Source organism: Psammomys obesus, unplaced genomic scaffold (genome assembly GCF_907164565.1).
Source record: "Psammomys obesus unplaced genomic scaffold, mPsaObe1.curated_primary_1811, whole genome shotgun sequence".
Taxonomy (NCBI): domain Eukaryota; kingdom Metazoa; phylum Chordata; class Mammalia; order Rodentia; family Muridae; genus Psammomys; species Psammomys obesus.
Window position 1 is genome coordinate 4,800,842 of NW_026596427.1, and position 22,582 is coordinate 4,823,423.

The 22,582-nt window shown below is 38.4% G+C and overlaps 1 pseudogene; it reads left to right on the forward strand.

Moving 5' to 3' along the window:
• The first annotated feature begins 20,427 nt into the window (after positions 1 to 20,427).
• Positions 20,428 to 21,399, forward strand: LOC129669527 (fumarate hydratase, mitochondrial-like; annotated as a pseudogene).
• The last annotated feature ends 1,183 nt before the right edge of the window (positions 21,400 to 22,582 follow it).

A 22,582-nucleotide genomic window follows, 5' to 3' on the forward strand; every position in this document is an offset into this window, starting at 1 on the left:
AGCAGGAGAATAACAACTTTTAAGTCCAGCCTGAGGTATACTAGTAATTCTAGCTTAACCTGAGCTATATTGTTAGACAGTGCTTCTATATGAAAAGATAAAACTAAGTGTGTGCATGTGTGTGTGTGGGGGGGGTGAGATAGTTTCTGAAGTCTTCCATGGACTTCCCCTATACCTTTATAGCAACATAGTTTTTTTGCTCACTCTCTTTCTCTACAATACTTGGTTCATTTTTTAAAATGACTACTTGTAATACTTTACAAAATGTACTATTTCATTTGTCTCTGAATTGGACTTTCAAATCTTTTAAATGCTTTATTTGTCTTCTTATTTATTTGGCACAATAAATATTTGCAGAGGAAAATAAGAAAGTACATAGCATCTTCCAGTAAAGAATGTGTCTAACATATATTACAGGATTCATCAATTATGCTGTTCTTTGAAACATGTCTAGGCATTATTATTATTTACTAAATTCACACAAAATTCCTATAAAGTCTACTTGCATTGACTGCAGATAGAGATTTCAACATGTAAGAAGTCTTCTGAGAATTATTCTTATTGTGTTAATGCACAATGTGTCTATTCCTCCAATATTGTGTATAGTACACTACAAGAATTCAGTGTCAAATAAAAATAAAAATTAATTTAAGATAAGCATGTGGAAGGATAATGTGACCTGGATTGGACTCAACAGATCTTTTTTTAACTTCCCAATCTATCTATAGCAAACTACACGTTATCTAAGTCACTGTTATGGTCTTGGATAGGATCTTTCACATTTTACAATGTTGGCTCTCTGTTGTCTCACAATAGGAGATCCTTGGCTAGTACAATAGAAACAACTTTTGTTCCATACTACATCATGCAATAAGGTATCACAGGCAAGAGTTTCTTGTACTGACTCATGACTTCACACTTCCTCTGACAACTCTCATTGCATAACATTTGCAAATATTGAAGAGTATATGAGTAAATTCAATGTTAAAGATAAAAAACAGTTCAGAATAGAGAAAGAAATGAGAGGATGAATAAAGTGGGAACACCAATTAAATAATAAAATGCAGAGGAGGGTAACCAGTTCAACTAATGTTTAGAAGACAAGTTAACAAAGGCTATAAGTGTTCACTTATTTTTCACAGTATGTATACTATTTTATTTTAGATGTTTAAAACAAAAAAATAATATTACTTACAAAATAAGCAATTTTACAAAGTAATATTTTCCAAAGATTTGTTTTTTTATGTGTATGAAGGTGTACACATACATCATGTGCATGTGTGGTACCTGAGGAGGTCAGAAGGAGATGTCAGATCAAATGAAACTTGATTTACAGGTAATAGTGAACAACTTTCTGTGTACTAGAAAACAGGCCTGAGTTCTGTTTAAGAGAAACAAATATTCTTAACATCTGAGGCATCTCTCCAGTCCAGCATGTTTCCACTTTCAGTATATCAGCAATATCAAGTCAAAGGGAATAGTCTATGAATTCTCAGAGTAGCAAAGAAGTTTCAGTCCAGACACTTATGTGGAAAAGCCATGAAGCATTAGTACATGTATTTTTATTTTTGATTCAATGTGAACTGAGTCTAAAATTTAAAATGCATTTTGTGGGTGTACATTCAATTTCGGAGGCCTACATTAATTTTTCTTGGCTCTACCCTATGAAGCTCTGCAGTCATTTTGTGTGTGTGTGTGTGTGTGTGTGTGTGTGTGTGTGTATGCGTGTGTGCGTGCGTGCGTGTGTGTGTGCGTGTGTGTGTGTGTGCATGCCTGCCATAAATGACAGCCATTCTGAGAATGAAAATTTCACATTTCCATAATTTGGAGGTATTAATAAACTGTGCATCTGTTGAACGAATAGATAACAAAACCAATACTTCTGTAATATTTAAAGGAGTAGATATTAAAAAATAACACATCCAGAATTTATAGGAATTCTTCCTGAACTTTGCATTTGCATTTGCTATGTAACTGGATACTCTGTGGCTGAACATTTAGCTTAGCTTCACCCATAGCTTCTAATTAGAAATGGGAAAACAAAAGGCTTCCGGCATTTGGTTGTGCTTTGTGGTTTTCCTCGCGGTTATCAGCAAGCAGACACTCTTGTGGTCTCATTGATTACTATATTGGTAGAAATGTTAATGATTTAAGCCTAACAGATGCTTGGAAACACAGTGCAAGTTAATTTATGCTACCAACAGAAATAAAAATTGTAGGTTGTTTGACATACACACAGAGAACTCTTCCTATAATTAAAGATAATTACTGATGTTAGCAGCTCAAAAGCATTTTGGTGGGGCTGCAGCTAAATATAAACTGCAAAGAGACACCAGAAGGTATACTAAAGTTATAAGATACATAACTTATTGTGAGAAGAGGCTAAGTCATTTTTACAGTTATTTGTCCTTTTAGCATTTTGTGTACATATTTTAATGTAATAAATAAATCCTTTTCTGTACATAGTTTCTAGAAACATAAAGTTATTTTTCTTTGGAAAGCACCACTCATTTCCTGTAGTCAAAAAGAGAAAGAAAAAATAAAGTAGAGAGAAAAGAACCATGGTGTATGTTTGTCAGATGAAATTAAGTCTTGTCTGTAGATGCTTTCCAATAGGATTGCTTTACTTGAAATTCTACTTTTTTAAACTTATATTTTAGAGTCATAACAAGAAGTAATTAAATTTCTACCTAGAGTACAGAATAAACTTTTCCTCTATAGTGTTTAAACTTCATTGTATTTTTAAAAGGTTGTTTTCATAGATATTTTATGTTTTAACTCTATTTTTCAATTTTATGAGTGTATAGAACTTGCGGCTTCCATTGAGAAAAATGTTTATAACAGATTTAAAAAAATCCATTTCTGTATATTTTTATTTTATATGTATTTGTGCACCACATGTATGCAGTACCTGGGGAGGCCAGTAGAGCTTTGGCTGTCCTGGAACTGGATTTAACAGAGAATTTTGAACTTCTAAGAGGATGCTGGTAATCAAACCAAAATAATCTGCAAGAATTATAAGTGCTCTTATCACTTAACTATATTCAACCCCATAACTTTGACTTTAATACCATATTTGCTTGAGAACAAGATTACTCGATCATGCTGTTTATAGTAGTGTGTTTTTCCTACTTTAAGAATACAGCATGGTTTTCTTATTTTGTACCCAGCACTCAGGAGGTAGGGACAGCTGGATCGTTGTGAGTTCTCAGACAACCTGATCTACACAGAGAGGTCCAGGACAGCCAGGGTTACCCAGAGAAACCCTTGAAAATCCAAAAAACAAAACAAAACAGAAAGGCCTAGTTTGCATGGAAAGATATTCATATCAGAAATAAAACTAGTACACAATAAAGGAAGATATATATTGTATATATACTATGTGCATGTGGGGGGGGATCATAGGTTTGTGCTTATGGGTACCCATGAAGATATAAAAAGACATCAGATCTCCTGGATCTGGAACTATAAGTGGTTGTGAGCTGCCCTATTTGGGCACTGGAAATTGAAATATGTAAGCAGTTAAGAGTAAGTGCTCATATGATTCCCTGCACTCTGCCATGGTTTGGTTATGAGTCTTAGTGTCTGCTTTGAAACACATATGAAAGAAGGGGAGTTAGTATGATATGGAAAGGATAGGAGCTCTACAAGTACCAAATATATCTGGGCACAGGGCCTTTTCTGAGACTGACACTCAACCAAGGACCATCTACGGATATAACATAAAACTTCTGCTGGGATGTGGCCCGTGGTAGCTCAGTAACCAAGTAGTTTTCCAAAGCAAGGGGAACAAGGACTATTTCTAACAGGATCTCAAGGGCAGGCTCTTTGTCCTTCCCCCCACCCCCCCCCAGGGGAGGAGCAGTCCTGTTAGGCCACAGAGGAGGACTTGGCAGCCAGCCTTGAAGATACCTGATAAAACAGGGTCAAATGAAAGGGGAGGAGGTCCTCCCCTATCAGTGGACTTGGAAAGGGGCAGGGAGGAGATGAGGGAGGGAGTTGGGGAGGGGGAGGGAATGAGGGAGCGGGATACAGCTGGGACACAGAGTTAACAAATTGTAACTAAAAATAAAAATATTTTTTTTTTAAAAAAGAGTAAGTGTTCTTAACTACTGAGCCATCTCTTCAGCCACCATACATTTTAAAATGAGACTATATAGGAAGTTTTTTGAAGAAAATAAAAAAAACCTCTAATCCTCTTCTTTTCCTCTAACCCTATAACCTTTATTTAAAGAGTTCTTGAAGGATTAACTATTTTAAGTAATCTTACTTAATTTCTAGAACCTTAAGAATACCCTTATCAATCTCTGAAAGTACTTTGAAAAGACCTTTATTATATAAATATTCTCTTTGAATTTTACTTGTATTTATTTACCTGTAAGACTGTTCATACCTCCCACAGGATATTAAAATGATTTTTTCTTTAATCATGACTAATTTTGAACTGTATTTTATATGCCTCATGTACACAAGCTTTTAGAAAAGTAATCATAAAATGATATGAAAAATTAAAATGCTAACTTAAAGCAGGGATCAGCATACTGCAGCCAAAGAGAAGATAAGTCATTTTTGTTGTTGCTTTCAGTTGTTTTTTTAGAAAAAATCATTTATGTTTTTATAAATTAGAGTCTATTTACTCTGTATCCCAGCTGTAGCCCCCTCCACCATCCCCTCCTAATCCCACCATCCCTCCCTCATCTCCTCCCATGGCCCTAGTAAACTCTACTGACAGGATAGATCCTCCGCCATTTCTCACTGACACTAGGCTATCATGTCTCAACTGGACTGGCTGCATTGTTTTCCTCTGTGGCCTGGTAAGGCTGCTCCCCCATCAGGGAGAGATGATCAAAGAGCCAGCTAGTGAGTTCATGTCAGAGACAGTTCTTGATCCCCTTACCAGGGAACCCACTTGGACAACGAGTTGCCATGGGCTACATCTGCTCAGGGGTTCTAGTGGTTCTAGGTTATCTCCATGCATGGTCCTTGGATGGAGTATCGGTCTCAGAAAAGAACCCAGTGCCAGGAATATTTTGATGTGTTGCTCTCCTTTTGGAGCTCCTGTTTCCTCTGGGTCTTCCTATCTCCCCTTCTTTCATAAGATTCCCTGCACTCTGCCCAAAGTTTGGCTATGAGTCTGAGAATCTCCTTCTATACCTTTCTGGATAAAGTCTTTCAATGGCTCACTGTGGTGGCCTCCTGTCCTGTTGCCTGTTTTCTCCCTCTTCCGATGTCCATCCCCTTTGCATTTCTGCATGAGGATCGATCATGATACACCAGGTCTTCCTCCTTGCTAAGCTTCTTTAGGTGTCCAGATTTTAGTATGTTTATCCTATATTATATGTCTAATATTCACTTATAAGTGAGTATATACCATGTGTATCTTTCTGCTTCTGGGATACATCACTCAGGATGATCTTTTTCTAATTCCCATCATTTGCTTCCAAATTTCACAATTTCCTTGTTTTTAATTGCTGAGTAGTATTATGTAAATGTACCAAAATTTCTGTATCCATTCCTCAGTTGAGGGACTTACTGGTTGTTTCCAGATTCTGGCTATAACGAATAAAGCTGCAATGAACATCGTTGAGCAAATGACCTTGTTGTAAATTTGACACATGATTGAGCAAATGTCCTTGTTGTATATTTGAGCTTGTTTTGGATATATTCCTAGGAGAACTACAGCTGAATCATGAGGAAGTGCTATTCCTAATTGTCTGCAAAAGCCCCAGATTGATTTCTTTTTATATATATATATATATATTTTTAATTTTATTTTTCTTTTTAGTTACATTTTATTAACTCTGTGTCCTGCTGTATCCTGGTCGCTCCCTCATTCACTCCCCAACCCCACATTCCTTCCCTGATCTCTTCCCTACCCCTTTCCATGTCCACTGATAGGGGAGGATCTCCTCCCCTTTCATTTGACCCTGTTGTATCAGGTATCTTCAGGCCTGGCTGCAAAGTCCTCCTCTGTGGCCTAACAGGACTGCTCCTCCCCTGGGGGGGTGGGGAGATCAAAGAGCCTGCCCTTGAGATCCTGTTAGAAATAGTCCTTGTTCCCCTTACTTTGGAAAACTACTTGGTTACTGAGCTACCACAGGCCACATCCGAGCAGAAGTTCTAGGTTATATCCATAGATGGTCCTTGGTTGAATGTCAGTCTCAGAAAAGACCCTGTGCCCAGATATATTTGGTCCTTGTAGAGCTCCTATCCTTTCCATATCATACTAACTCCCCTTCTTTCATATGATTCCCTGCACTCTGCCGAGGGTTTGGTTATGAGTCTTAGTGTCTGCTTTGAAACACTGCTAGGTAGAGTCTTTCAGATGCCTTTTGTGGTAGACTCCTGTCCTACGTTCAATGCACATCCCATTTTTCTTTCTAAATGAGGATTGATCATCTTCGCCCTTGTCCACTTTCTTGATTATCTTCTTTTGGTGTGTAGATTTCATTATGTTTATCATATCTTGTAGGTCTATATAAGCGAGTATATACCATATTTGTCTTCCTCCTTCTGGGATACTTCACTCAGAATGATCTTTTCTAGATCCCACCTGCCTGCAAATTTCATGATGTCCTCCTTTTTGATTGCTGAGTAGTATTCCATTGTGTAAAAATACCACAATTTCTATATCCATTCCTCCGTTGATGGACATCTGGGTTTTTTCCAAGTTCTGGCTATTACAAATAAAGCTGCTACAAACATGGTTGAACAAGGATTTATAAAGTGATTGTGCAAGTTTACATTCCCACCAGCAATGAGGAGGGTTCCCCTTTCTCCACATCCTCTCCAGCATATGTTGTCACTTGAGTTTTTGATCTTCGCTGTTCTGATGGTTGTAAGGTGAAATCTCAGAGTCCTTTTGATTTTCACTTCGCTGATGATTAGGAATGTTGAATGTCCCATCTTTCTGCTTTACAGAAGCTTTTCATTTTCATGAGGTCCCATGTATTTTTTTATTAAATTTAATTTTTAATATTAATTACAATTTGTTCACTTTTTATCCCAGCTATAGCCCCTTCCCTCATGCCATCCCAGTCCCACCTTCCCTCCTTTTTCTCCTCTCAACCCCCTCTCCAAGTCCACTGATAGGGGTGATATTCTTCACCTTCCATCTGAACCTAGCTTATCAAGTCTCATCAAGACTGGCAGCATTCTCTTCCTCTGTGGCCTGGCAAGTTTGCTTCCCCCTCGGGGGCTGTGATCAAAGAGCCAACCACTGAGTTCATGTCAGAGACAGTCCATGTTCCCTTTACTGGGATGCCTAATTGGATACTTAGCTGCCATGGGCTATATCTGAGCAGGGATTCTAAGTTATATCTATGATTGGTCCTTGGTTGTAGTATCAGTTCTCTGAAAAAAAAATAAACCCTGTGCTTAATCATTTTGGTTATGTTGGTCTCCTTGTAGAGCTCCTGTCCTCTCCAAGTCTTCCCTTTTCTAAGATTCACTGCACTCTGCCCAATGTTCTTTTATGAGTCTCAGCATCTGCTTTGATACCCTGCTGTGTAGAGTCTTTCAGAAACCCTCTGCGGTAGCTCCTGTCCTGTTTCCTGTTTTCTCCTTCTTCCAAAGTCCATCCTATTTGTCTTTCTGTGTGAGGATTGATCATTATACTCAGGATCCTCCTTCTTACTTAGTTTCTTTATGTATACAGATTTTAGTATGTTTATCCTATATAATATGTCTAGGATCCACTTATAAGTGAGTATATGCTGTGTGTGTCTCTCTGCTTCTGGAGAACCACACTCAGGATAATCAATTCTAGATCCCACCATTTGCCTGCAAATTCCATGATTTCCTTGTTTTTAATTGCTGAGTAGTATTTCATTGTGGAAATGCACCACAGCTATATTCATAATAGCCATGACCCGGAAACAACCCGGATGTCCGTCAACATTGGCACAGGAGACAACTTCCTGAACAGAACACCAACAGCACAGGCTCTAAAAGCAACAATCAATAATTGGGGCCTCATGAAAGTGAACAACTTCTGTAAAGCAAAAGACACTGTCATCAGAACAAAATGAGAGCCGACAGACTGGGAAAGGATCTTCACCAACCCTATATCAGACAAAGGGTTGATATCCAGAATATATAAAGAACTAAAAGAGTTAAAAAGCAATAAATCAAGTAATTTAATTTTTGATCTTAAAGATTGTTCTGTTGGTGTCCTTTTCAGGAAGTTGTCTCCTGTGCCAATGAGTTCAAGGCTCTTCCCCACTTTTTCTATTAAAGACACACACGGTATATACTCACTCATATAGACATACAACGTAAGACAAACCCACTAAAATCTATGCATCTAAAGAAACCAAGCAAGAGAGAACATCCTAACTAAAATGTTCAATCCCCACCTGAAAGGCAAAGAGGATGGACTTCAGAAGAAGAAGAAAATAGGAAACAACCTAGAAACCTGCTACAGAGGGCCTCTGAAAGCCAGAAGAAGAAAACAGGAAACAAACTAGGAACCTGCCACAGAGGGCCTCTGAAAGCCTCTGTCCTGCAGACTATCAAAGCAGATGCTGAGCCTGATGGCCAACTGTCGGGCTGAGTGAATGGAATTTTAGGTAAGAAGTGGGAAATAGCAAGAGTTGGAGAGGACAGGAACTCCACAAGGAGAGCAACAGAACAAGAAAATTAGAACACAGGGAACTTCCCAGAGACTCATACTCCAACCAAGGACTATTCATGGAGATAGCCTAGAATCCCTGCACAAATGTAGCCCATGGCAGTTCAGTTTCTGAGTGAGTTACATAGTAATGGGAAGAGGGACTGCCTCTGACATAATCTGATTGGCCTGCTCTTTGATCACCTCCCCCTGAGGGGGGAGCAGCCTTACCAGGCCACAGTAGAGGACAATGCAGCCACATTTGATGAGAACTGATAGACTAAGATCAGAAAGGAGAGGAGAACCTCCCCTATCAGTGGACTTGGGGAGTGGCATGCATGCAGAAAGGGGAGGGAGGGTGGGATCGGGAGGGGAGGAGGGAGGGGCTTATGGGGGGATACAAAATGAATAAAGTGAAATTAATAAAAAAATAAAAAGTTTAAAAAAGAGGTTTAATGTGTCTGGTTTTATGTTGATGTCTTTGGTCCACTTGGACTTTAGTTTTGTGATGGTGATAAATATGGATCTATTTGCATTTTTCTACGTGTAGACATCCAGTTAGACCAGCACCATTTGTTGACGATGCTGTCTTTTTTCAATTGTATGGTTTTGCTCCTTTGTCAAAAATAAAGTATCCATAGGTGCATGGGTTTATTTCTAGGTGTTCTATTCTATTCCCTTGATCCACCATTTTGTTTCTATACCAGTACCATGCAGTTTTTATTACTATTGTTTTGTAGTCTAGAGTGAGATCAGGGATGGAGATACCTCCAGATGATATGTTGTTGTACAGGACTGTTTTAGCAATTCTGGTGTCTTTGTTTTTCCATATGAAAGTGAGAATTTTTCTTTCAAGTTCTGTAAAGAATTGTATTGATATTTTGATGGGAAATGCATTGAATTTGTAGATTGCTTTTGGAAGGATGGCTATTTTCACTATGTTAATCCTAGAAATTCATGAGCATAAGAGTTCTTTCCATCTTCTGATATCTTCTTCAATTTCTTTCTTCAGAGAGTTGAAATTTTTTCAAACAGGTATTTCACATGCTTGGTTATAGTCACACCAGGATACTTTATGCTATTAGTGGCTATTGTGAAGGGTGTTGTTTTCCTAATTTCTATCTCAACCTTTTTTTTTTTTCATGCACAGGAGAGCTACTGAACTTTTTGAGTCGATTTTGTATGCAGCCACTTTGCTGAAGTTGCTTATCAGCTGAAGAAATTTTCTGGTTGAATTTTTGTGGTTGCTCATATATACTACCATTTTGTAAGTGGTATATTTTTCTTTATTAATTACATTTTATTCACTTTGTATCCCCCCTGTGTTTCTCTCCCTCCTCCCTTCCCAACCCTTCCCTTCCTCCACCCTCTGCATGCATGCCCATCCCCGAGTCCACTGATAGGGGAGGACTTCTTTACCTTACTTCTGATCCTAGTCAATGAGGTCTCATCAGGAGTGGCTGTGTTGTCTTTTTCTGTGGCCTGGTAATGCTGCTTCCTCCTCAGGGGGGGGGTAATAAAAGAGCAGGCCAATCAGTTCATATCAGAGACAGTCCCTGTTCTTATTCCAATGGAACCCACTAGGATACTGAACTGCCATGGGCTACATCTGTGCAAGGGTCTTAGTTTATCTCCATGCATAGTTCTTGGTTGGAATATCAGTCTCAGGAAAGACCCCTGTGCTCAGATTTTTTCTTTCTGTTGCTCTTCTTGTGGAGTTCCTGAACTCTCCAGATCTTACTGTTTCTCACTTCTTTCCTAAGATTCCCTGAAGATGTAAGACATCTACACCCATTCTTATATGTGTTCTTTCTCACATTAACTGAAATGTCTTCTGGACTAAACTGTCTAATCTCTGGACCTACACTGTAATAGTATGATGTTCCCTGGTTGGGAAAAATTGGCACTTGTGTTATAATGGGAATTAATAACATAACTGAAAACACAATACATAAACTTAATTAAGTAGCATTTATTATACCAAAAGCCAACTCCTTGTGCTGTTGGTGGCAAGTTTTATATGCCCAATTTATTAGGATACAATCATTTTGCTGTTACTCAGTCTACCATCAATGCAAATGGTGTGGTGGGGGTATTCTTCAGCAGTGAAATACAGAGTCAAGGAAAAGTAAAACTGTTTGTTTCTTTGTTTATCAATTCCTACAGTTAAATGAGACAATTTCCATGTATTATTTTTTTAATTTTATTTTTTTCTTATCAGTTACATTTTATTAACTCTGTATCCCAGCTGTGTCCCACTCCCTCATTTTCTCCCAATCCAATCCTCCCTCCCTCATCTCCACCCTGCCTTTTTCCAAGTCCACTGATTGGGGAGGACCTCCTCCACATTCATCCAATCCTGTTTCATCAGGTATCTTCAGTACTGGCTGCAAAGCCTTCCTCTGTGGCCTAACAGGACTGCTCCTCCCTTGGGGGGTGGGGAGGTCAAAGAGCCAGTCATTGAGTTCCTGTTAGAAATAGTCCTTGTTCCCCTCACTATGGGAAACCAATTGGTTACTGAGCTACCACAGGCTACATCCGAACAGAGGTTCTAGGTTATATCCATACATGGTCCTTGGTTGAATGTCAGTCTCAGAAAAGACCCTGTGCCCAGATATAATTGGTCCTTGTGGAGCTCCTATTCTTTAACCATCATACTAACTCCCCTTCTTTCATATGATTCCCTGCACTCTGCCAAAGGTTTGGTTATGAGTCTTTGTATCTGCTTTGAAAACACTGCTAGTTAGAGTCTTTCAGATGCCTTCAGTAGACTCCTGTCATACGTTCAATGCACATCCCATCTGTCTTTCTAAACGAGGGTGGATCATCTTACCCCATGTCCACTCTCTTGATTATCATTTTTACGTGTATAGATTTCATTACGTTTATCATATCTTATAGGTCTATATAAGCGGGTATATACCATGTTTGTCTTTCTCCTTCTGGGATATTTCACTCAGGATGATCTTTTCTTGATCCCACCATTTGCCTGCAAATTTCATGATTTCCTCCTTTTTGATTGATGAGTAGTATTCCATTGTGTAAAAATACCACAATTTCTGTACCCATTCCTCCGTTGATGGGCATCTGGGTTGTTTCCAGGTTCTGGCTATTACAAATAAAGCTGCTATAAACATGGTTGAGCAAGTATCCCTTTTGTGTACTTGAGCAAATTTTGGGTATATACCTAGCAGTGGTATAGCTGGGTCTTGAGAAAGCACTATTCCGAATTGTCTTAGAAAGCATCAGATATATTTCCAGAATGGGTTTTCCAGTTTACATTCCCACCAGCAGTGGAGGAGGGTTCCCCTTTCTCCACAACCTCTCCAGCATGTGTTGTTCCTTGAGTTTTTCATCTTGGCCATTCTGATGGGTGTAAGGTGAAATCTCAGGGTCGTTTTGATTTGCATTTCCCTGATGGCTAATGAGGTTGAGCATTTCTTTATGTGTTTCTCTGCCATTTGATATTCCTCTTTCGAGAATTCGCTGTTTAGCTCTGTTCCCCATTTTTTAATTGGATTACTTGGTTTGCTGCTTTTCAGCTTCTTTAGTTCTTTATATATACTCGATATTAGTCCTCTGTCAGATAAAGGGTTAGTGAAGATTGTTTCCCAATCTGTAGGCAGGCGTTTTGTTTTGATGACAGTGTCCTTTGCATTACAGAAGATTTTCAGTTTCATGAGGTCCCATTTATTGATTGTTGCTCTTAGAGCCTGTGCTGTTGGTGTTCTGTTCAGGAAGTTGTCTCCTGTGCCAATGATTTCTAGGCTGTTCCCCAATTTTTCTTCTAACAGATTTAGAGTATCTGGTTTTATGTTGAGGTCTTTGATCCACTTGGACTTTAGTTTTGTGCAGGGTGATAAATATGGATCTATTTTCATTTTTCTTCATGTAGACATCCAGTTGGACCAGCACCATTTGTTGAAGACGCTGTCTTTTTTCCATTTTATGGTTTTGGCTTCTTTGTCATAAATCGAGTATTCATATGTGTGTGGGTTTATTTCTGGTTCTTCTATGCATTTCCGTTGATCCTTCTTTCTGTTTTTATGCCAATATCATGGAGTTTTTATTACTATTGCTCTGTAGTGCAGCTTGAGATTGGGGATGGTAATACCTCCAGATGATCTGTTGTTGTATAGGATTGTTTTGGAGATTCTGGTTTTTTTGTTTCTCCATATGAAGATGAGAATCTTTTTTTCAAGGTCTGTAAAGAATTGAGTTGGTATTTTGATGGGAATTGCATTGAATCTGTAGATTTCTTTTTGGCAGGATGGCCATTTTCCCAATGTTAATCCTACCAATCCATGACTACGGGAGATCTTTCCATCTTCTGATATCTTCTTCAATTTGTTTCTTCAGAGACTTGAAGTTTTTCTCAAACAGGTCTTTCACTTGCTTGGTTAGTGTCACTTTATGATATTAGTGGCTATTGTGAAGGGTGTTGTTTCCCTAATTTCTTTCTTGGCCCTTTTGTCTTTGGTATACAGGGGGGCTTCTGATTTTTTTGAGTTGATTTTGTATCCTGCCACTTTGCTGAAGGTGTTTATCTGCTGGAGGAGTTCTCTGGTTGAATTTTTGGGGTCTCTCATATATACTATCATATCATCTGCGAATAGTAACATTTTGACCTCTTCCTTTCTGATTTGTATCCCCTTGATCTCCTTTAGTTGTCATATTGCTCTGGCTAGGACTTCAAGTACTATGTTGAAGAGGTATGGAGAGAGTAATTTCCATGTATTCTAATGATCCTGTTACTTTGGTGGAATTGTAATTGACCCATGTGTCTTGGCGACTAAAAACTATTAAAGCTCATTTAAATAAAGTTTATTTTCTTTTATAAGAAAGTTTATTGGAACACATCCATATTCACTTGTAGGAGGTTAGAGGGGTAGTAGTATTATCATAATTATCCTTATCCTGATAAAACAAAAATAACATTAAAACAATTTGCTACTGTTTGTGCTGTGCTGGTCACAAGGAGACAGATGTCATGGAGCACCTGGAGCACAAGGAATAGGACTGCTGGACTTGAAATGTCCTAAATTTCTTTGTATTTTGTTTAATATTTTAATTTTTATGTGAAATGAAAGACTATCGTTTTGCTTTTGTTTATCAAATAACCTTCTTGTTTTTGCTGAAAAAAAAAACATTAAATATTATCTCATGTCTTCTGCTTAGCAAATAAGCTTCTGACCCTTTACTGACATTAATATTTTACAAGCTTATTGTATCATTTTCACTTTCCAAAATCCAAAATATAGCATTACAAAGGTTTCGGCTTATAGTAGGAAACCAAAAATCTATTTAACAGTAGAAATAATATTTTAAACAGAAAATGTATTTTAATTTTTATGTGAAAGACACGTGAAATTTTGGTTAGAAAACCAAGTACTACTATTCTAAAGAAATAGCAATAAAATTACTCCTATTGACATTCTGCCATACTCATAGATCTGTGCCTTGCTCAGCCATCATTAGAAAAGCTTCTCTCTGCCGGAGATGGGAACAAATATAGTGATTCATAGCCAGATATTGTGCATAGAATAAGAGACCTTGTTACACTCAACTCTAAACAGGGTGTCTCCATCAAATTTTTCCCTTCAGGGATCTTGGAGCCCTGTGGTAGAGGAGGCAGAAAGAATGTAAGAAACAGAGAAGAAGGAAGACACCAAGAAAACAAAGCCCTCTAAATCACCATGAGCAATGATCTTCTGAACTCACAGAGACTGAAGCACCGTGCCCGGGGCCTGCATGGGGTTGCACAACATCTTTTGTATATTTTGTCTTCCAGTTTAGTGTTTTTATAGAATTTCTGAGTGAGCAGGAACAAGTTGGTCTTTGATTCCTGTCCCTTCTCTTGGGCCCTTTTCCTTCTGTTGGTTTGCTTTGTCCATCTTCAGTGTAATGGATTTTATTTTATCTTATTTCATTTTGTTATGTTTTATTATTATCCTGTAGTACATGATTTTTCCAGTGAGAAAGAGAAAAATGGAGTTTATCTGTAGGGGGAGGGATATGAGGAGGAACAAGGAGGGTAGAGGGAAGGAAAAACATAATCAGATTATATTATGTGAGAAAAAAATCTATTTTCAATAAAAAGTTTATAAGAATTAGAAGAAATTATAGGTTTTTATTTTATTTTATTTTATTTTTATTTTTCTTTTTAGTTACATTTTGTTAACTCTGTGTCCCAGCTGTATCCCGCTCCCTCATTCCCTCCCCAACCTCACACTCCCTCCCTGGTCTCCTCCCTGCCCCTTTCCAAGTCCACTGATAGGGGAGGACCTCCTCCCCTTTCATCTGACCCTGTTTTATCAGGACCTCCTCCCCTTTCATCTGACCCTGTTTTATCAGGTATCTTCAGGGCTGGCTGCAAAGTCCTCCTCTGTGGCCTAAAAGACTGCCCCTCCCCTGGGAGGGGGTCAAACAGCCTGCCCTTGAGATCCTGTTAGAAATAGTCCATGTTCCCCTTACTTTGGAAAACTACTTGGTTACTGAGCTACCATGGGCCACATCCGAGCAGAAGTTCTAGGTTATATCCATAGATGGTCCTTGGTTGAGTGTCAGTCTCAGAAAAGACCCTGTGCCCAGATATATTTGGTCCTTGTAGAGCTCCTATCCTTTCCATATCATGCTAACTTCCCTTCTTTCATATGATTCCCTGCACTCTGCCGAGGGTTTGGTTATGAGTCTTAGTGTCTGCTTTGAAACACTGCTAGGTAGAGTCTTTCAGATGCCTTTTGTGGTAGACTCCTGTCATAAGTTCAATGCACATCCCATTTGTCTTTCTAAATGAGGATTAATCACCTTCGCCTGTGTCCACTTTCTTGATTATCTTCTTTAGGTGTGTAGATTTCATTATGTTTATCATATCTTGTAGGTCTATATAAGCGAGTATATACCAAGTTTGTCTTTCTCCTTCTGGGATACTTCACTCAGAATGATCTTTTCTAGATCCCACCACTTGCCTGCAAATTTCATGATTTCCTCCTTTTTGATTGCTGAGTAGTATTCCATTGTGTAAAAATACCACAATTTCTGTATCCATTCCTCTGTTGATGGACATCTGGGTTTTTTCCAAGTTCTGGCTATTACAAATAAAGCTGCTACGAACATGGTTGAACAAATGTCCTTGTTGTGCTCTTATTTGACAATCACATTAATCTGTTATCAATATGTAAGCATGTGTTCGGAACAGATAAATCAGATGGAACAAACTTGTCATGTTCCAACAAGTATAAAAAAATAGAACTGTAGTGGAAGTTTTGGTTTTTAAAAATATCAGTTATATTATATAAATAAGTTTTTTTATTGTAATCCTAAGTATAGGATGTAGGGATGCTCTTAGTTTATCCACAGCTAATAACAGCCTCGTGATCTTTGTCAATTGAAAATTGCCTCATGTAGGGCAGGTAAGATTTGCCAGCTGGAAAACATCCTTGTGCAGACTCTGAGGTGGTATAAATAGGAGCTCAGAGGGAGAGAGAAAGAGGAAACTTAGAGAAGTTCCTAGAGAGAAATGCTCTGGAGAGTCCTTTGAGTAGGCTGCTGCTGGTTTCTGCTTTCTGCTTTCTGCTTTCTGGTTGTTGGTTGTTGGTTGCTGGTTGCTGGTTGCTGGTTGCTGGTTGCTGGTTGCTGGTTGTCTGCACTTCTGGTACCCTGCCAATGAAGAGTAAAATTACCCCAGTGAACTGAGTGTAAAGAGTTCTATTCCCTTGTCCCTACTAACCTTTTTTTCCTCTCTTAAGGTAGAGGATTTGAAGGTAGGTAGAGGCATTTAGGAACCCCCAATAAAGTGGTTTAAAAAATCAAAGCCTATATAGAACCAAACACATAGTAAAGGTTTTCTTCACACAAGATGGTCACTGAAATAGAAAAATAATTTAAATGAATTTATGTATGTATACTATCACAAATAAATAAATATATAATTATATATGCCTATAACTATGTACATAAGCCTATGAGTATACATATATATCAGCTACAGAAACTTATTTTTGTAAGAGTTTTTTATAGAGAGCATTGCAGTTTTCATTTCCTTGTATAAGAGAAATTAAGCATATTTTAATAAAATGCAAAAAACTCAACTACATCTATTTTTCATTTTTAAATGTAAAGGAAAGAATATTGTAATAATGAAAGAACTGAGTAAAAATTTTATTAGCCACATATTAAAGTTAGAAGATATTCATGATAGACATAGTTTTTGAATTTGATAAACTTGATGTCTTTCTGCATCTTTGGGCTATGGAGCTGGCAATTTCTATGCTTTACTTATTGATAGGTAATTCCATTCTTACAGGGTATGCCGTTAGATACTAAAAAATATTTTGATTCTTCCTATGCATAAAAGGATGTACACAAGGTTTACCATAAAGAGGACGTACCCATTTGTGTTCTTTTAACAAATCTTTAAATTCGTTAATTAATTTATTTATTATAATTTATTCACTTTGTATCCTGGTTGTAGCCCTCTCCCTCTTTTCCTCCCAGTCCCACCAACCTTCCCTCTTTTCTCCCTATACCCCTCCCCTAGTCCACTGATAATGAAGACCTCCTCCCCTTCCATCTGACCCTAGCATATCAGGTCTCATCAGGGCTTGTTGCATCATCTTCTGTGGTGTGGCAAGCCTGCACCCTCAGAGAGAGGTGATCAAAGAGCTGTTCAATGAGTTCTGTGTCAGAGACAGCTCTTGTACCCCTTACTAGGGAAGCCAATTGGAAACTGCGTAGCCTATGGACTTCCTCTATAGTCCTAAAGAAGGTAAACTACAAGGAGGACCCTAGGAAAGACTCTAGAACCTCACTCAAAAGGGCAAACAGGATAGACATCAGAAGTAGGAGAAGACATGGAACAGGACAGGAGCCTTCCACAGAGGGCTTCTGAAAGACTGTACCCATCAGGGTGTTGAAGGTGATACTGAGACTCATAGCCAAACTTTGGGCAGAGTGCAGGAAACCTTATGGAAGAAGAGGGAGGTAAAAAGACCTGGAGGGGACAGGAGCTTCTCAAGGAGACCAATAGAGCACATAAACTTGGGCCCAGGGGGCAATGCAAAGATTGATGCTCCAACCAAGGACAAGGCATGAAGAGGACCTAGATCCCCTGCTCAGAGGAAGCCCATCGGCTGCTCAGTTTGATATATTTTTATATAATATATTCTAATCACAGTTTCCCTTCTATCATCTCCTTCCAGATTATCCCGACCTACAAACCCATCCAATTCTAGTCCTCATTTCTCTCTTGCTCCTTAGAAAAGAAACATGTAAATAAAAACCAAACAAACATGTACACACATACACAAAAATAAAACATAAAAATCACAAAATCAGAAACCATAATTTTAAATTAAAAGATGGATAAAGTTTTTAAACACTTAAATAAAGCATTAAGAAACAAAGAAAAACTCCAAAAGTACCACTTTGTTTTGGCCATCTCCAACTGGCCATGGGGTCTGCTCTTAATTGTGGTTTGCATACCTAGTGAGACTCTATTGCAGAAAACTAACTTTTCCTTTGAGGGTGGTTGACACTTAGAGATAGCCTCTTGGTTAGGGGTAATAACCTCACCATGTAAGAGCCTATATCTACGTTCCTTCTCAGTGTTGAAACCCCATCTAGCTTAGAACTGCACAGGCTATGTGCATTCTGAGATAGCCTCTATGAGTTCATATGCATGTCACTTCTGTATCTGGAAGACACTGATTCCTTGGTGTTGTTTATATGTTGCAGGATATTTGATCCCATTGTGAACCCCAAGATTGTGAACTGTAAAAACCTCTTTCTTATTTGGTGTGGCTCAGCCCTAACACATACCTTTAATCCAAGAAATTTCTGTTTATTGTAAATTGTTGTTCATGATGTGGCTCAGCCCTAGCACATATCTTTAATCCAAGAACTTTATGTACACAGTGTTAAATAAAGGTAACCCTAGGTTGAGAGTTGGAGCAAGAAATCAGAGGACATTGAGTAAACAGTAAGGAGGGGCATTGAGTTGAAGGGTATTTTAGACAGTGGGAGAAGACTTTTTGCTTTTTTTTCTTCTTCTGGGAAATGAACTGAATAGAAAGGCTTGTTCCTTCTGAAACATCAATTGTGTAGGAAGAACAGCTGGGTGCTTTTTCTACCTCTCTGAGCTAGTAGGTTTTCACCCCAATATGTGGCTACTGAATCTTTATTGATAAAATTGCATGGTTGGGATTTCTTTCTTTAAAACAACACATATCCCCACTGGCTTTTACCATCTTTCAATCTCCTCTTCCACATGGCTCTCTGAACCCTGAATGGAGGGATTTTATGAGGACATCTCATTTAGAACTTAATGTTCCAAGGTGTCTAAGTTTCTGCACAAGTTTTCCACTTGTGGGCCCCTGTATTAATAACCATCTCATGCAGGAGGAAACTTCTCTGATGCTAGCTGACGGAGACACTGATCTATAGGTATAGTAGAATGTTGGTCAGTCATTCTATTGCTGTGCTTCCTTAGTAGAAAACAACAGTATTCAGTTTTCCCCAAGGATCATGGACTGTCTAGTTTCAGGTTCTTGGCTACTGGAAGAATGTCAGGTACCTGTTCCATCTTAGGAAGTGGACAATAAATCCACTCAGATAGTAGTTAGTTTACTACCACAACACTTTGCCACTGTTGCACCAGCATATCATGTAGACAGTTTGCCATTGTAGATTTAAGGGTTTGTAGGTGGGTTGATGTTTACCATTCTTATACAGTAAATATGCAGAGTATCTACTAGTATGATGAGCACTAGTTAGAAGCAGTGATGGCTCTAGGTAGGTACCATCACATCTACTACATGTTCAATGAGATATATAAATGTTGTCTCCAGAAATAGGGTCTCACTATCAGCTTTTTGACAGCAACCAATAGCCTTTGCAATCATCTTAGTTCTTTAGGGGTTTCCATGGGACTCTAAGACAAGAAATCAACATCCTTATGTGTTTGAGATTGTGTTTTGATTCTATAACAGAATAAACAAGTAATTTATGAAGGAAAGGACTTTACTTGGACCCATGGCTGAACAGATTAGAAAGTTGAAAACAGTGATACCAGCCTATGCTAAAGGCTTTGTGCTAATTTCTCCCATCATCTCTCTATCAATTTATCATTCATTGCTTACAATTGCCTTATAATAAATAATTTTATTATATTAAGGGACAGAAAAAAGCATTTTATGGTTTTAATTAGCTTTTAGGACTCATACAGGAACTTCAAAGGTACTTTTCAGTGAGCAGATTGTGCAATGCCTCATTCTTATTTCATTTTAATTTAAAATGTTATTACATGAACATTTATTGCAATATAGCCTCCCATTTACTACTATGTACTATGGGTAGTAACTATAATGTGTTACATCCTTTAATACCTGTATCCTCGAAATATCTGTTGTTTTGTTTCTTTTAACACTTCCAAATGCTATATTTCTCATGTATTTTCAATTTTCCCTAAACCTACCTTAATGATTTATCATGTGATTCTACATAAAACTGACTATTTTTCAATGCCACATAGTACTTTTAATGGTTATTAAACTTTAAAATTAATTTGTTACTACTCAGTTATTACTTATCTCATCATACATATTTTTTCATAGACTGTTTTTCTGGGCTTTGGCGAGTTAATTTTAAAAACACATCATAAATTGATGTAGGGGTGTGGGTTTAGCTCAGCTTTCATTACATGCCTCAATACCACATACCAAGTAGACTCCTATATCTCCTGCAGGCCTGCAGACCTCAGATGTGGGCTCAAGGGCCAGGGCTCTCCTCTTGTGTGTCGGGTCCTAAACACTGCTCAAATGACAAGCCAAAATTCCTTTCATATTGAATATCATCCCATCAGTGAAATGAAGGTCACAACTTATATGTATTATGGTGCCAAGACTGTGAGATTTACAATAGACTTTAAGATTGGAGGTGAACAGATGACAATTTCAATCATTAAAGCTTTTGGCATGTTGAAGGGAAGTGCTTCTGTAGTAAATCATGATTATGGTCTTGATCCAAAGATTGCTAGTGCTATAATGAAGCTCAGCACATAAAGTAGCTTAAGGTAAATTAAATTATCACTTTGGCAGACTGGATCATGAACCTAGATAAATATAAATGTAAATGAAGTCATTAACAATAGAACAATTAAAATCTTCATAGGTGAACTTGGTAGCAAGAAGTCAGTGATTACATCCCAACAATCAGGCTAATAAAAGCCAAAACTCCAATTACACTTTTTGCACAGCCATGCATATTTGTTGCTGTGATGGAAGTTCACAAGGCCCTGCTACCAGAACTACAGAAACTGTATAACGTGTTCAGTGCAAAATCCAAAATTTACACTGATCATCAAATTTTGGTGAAATCTCACACAGGGTGTTGTTGTACTTAATCTTTGACCAGTATTAACTGGTTATATGCAATACATCCAATGTGGAATGGCAAGAATAGAAGCTACCGTACCAAGAATCAATGAATTCACAGCTGAAAGCACTGTTGTTGGGATTGATTTAAACAGGATCCACTTCAAAGAAAAGGCTGCAAATATAGCTGCACTCACAAGCTTGTCTTAAGTCAGTGTTTTAAGTAAACTGGAGGCTTTGGATACTCATGATGCTCCAGCAGAGTTTAGTAGGGCCAGAAACACTTCTGCTTGCAGTCTGAAGAAGATAACAAACAATACTCATTTTCTGGGTTCTAATGATTGGGAAGGTCTGAGAGAGTTGATATTGCCTAAAAATAAACATGGAAGCAGCATCATACCAGGCAAGGCTACCTAAACTCCTTTGTGAAGCATTGACTGTGGCTATACCTCATGACATGGTGAAAGACATTGCTATTAGTGTTGGAAAGAGAAATTGGTATTTTGATTTCGTTGTTTAATCATCACCCACCATGGTGATTAAGAACGTTATATTCAGCTGCTGTCTCCTAGACTTTTTGTCCTTTTTTAATTTCTTTGTAGTTTTTTTTTTGAACATTCTCTGTGTAGCCTTGATGTCCTGAAACTTGCTATGTAAACTAGATGGCCTCTAATTCATGGAAACCCATGCTGCAAGAGGGAACCCACACCTGACACTATTAATGATACTCTGCTATACTTGAAGACAGGCACCTAGCATAACTGTCATCAGAGAGGCTTCACCCAGCAACTGATGGAAACTGATGCAACTGATGCAGAGACTCCTAGCAAAGTTTAAGTGGAGCTAGGGGAATTCTGTGGAAGAGGAAGATGAAGGATTAAATGCACCAGATGAGTCAAAGACACCACAAGAAAATGTACAGAATCAAGCCCACCTGGGACTATAGGAGCCCACAAAGACTAAACTTCATACCAGAGAGCATGAATGAGACAGACCTAGGCCATCTACACATATTTAACAGTTGTACAGTGGGGTTAACATGTGAGGCTCTAAAAACAGGAGCAAGGGCTGTCTTTGATTACACTCCCTGCCTTTGGATCCCTTTAAACTAACTGGGCTGCCTTGTCTAGTTTCAGTAGAAGATGTACCTAATCTTTTTGCAACATGATGTGCCAAAGCTAGTTGATATCCACTGGAGGGCTCACCTTTTCTGATGAGATGAGGAGAATTTCATGTGGGAAGGGGAACAGAGAGGGAGGGATTAGGAAGAGAGGAGGGAGGAGAAGCTGCAATCATGATGTAAAGTAATAAATAACTGAATCATTTAAAATCACACACACAGAGGGAGAGAGAGAGAGAGAGAGAGAGAGAGAGAGAGAATTTATATTCAGCAAAGATGCTGGGGAATGCTTCACTTTCCTTCACAGAAAACTGGGTGAATGAGATCCAGGCCAACACAGAAAGGATCCTCAACCTAAGGAACCAGTCTCTAATGTTGGTAGCATCTCTTAATTCTCATAAAGGGTGTGACAAGACACTAAAGATTGCCAGAAACACACACACACACACACACACACACACACACACACACACACACACA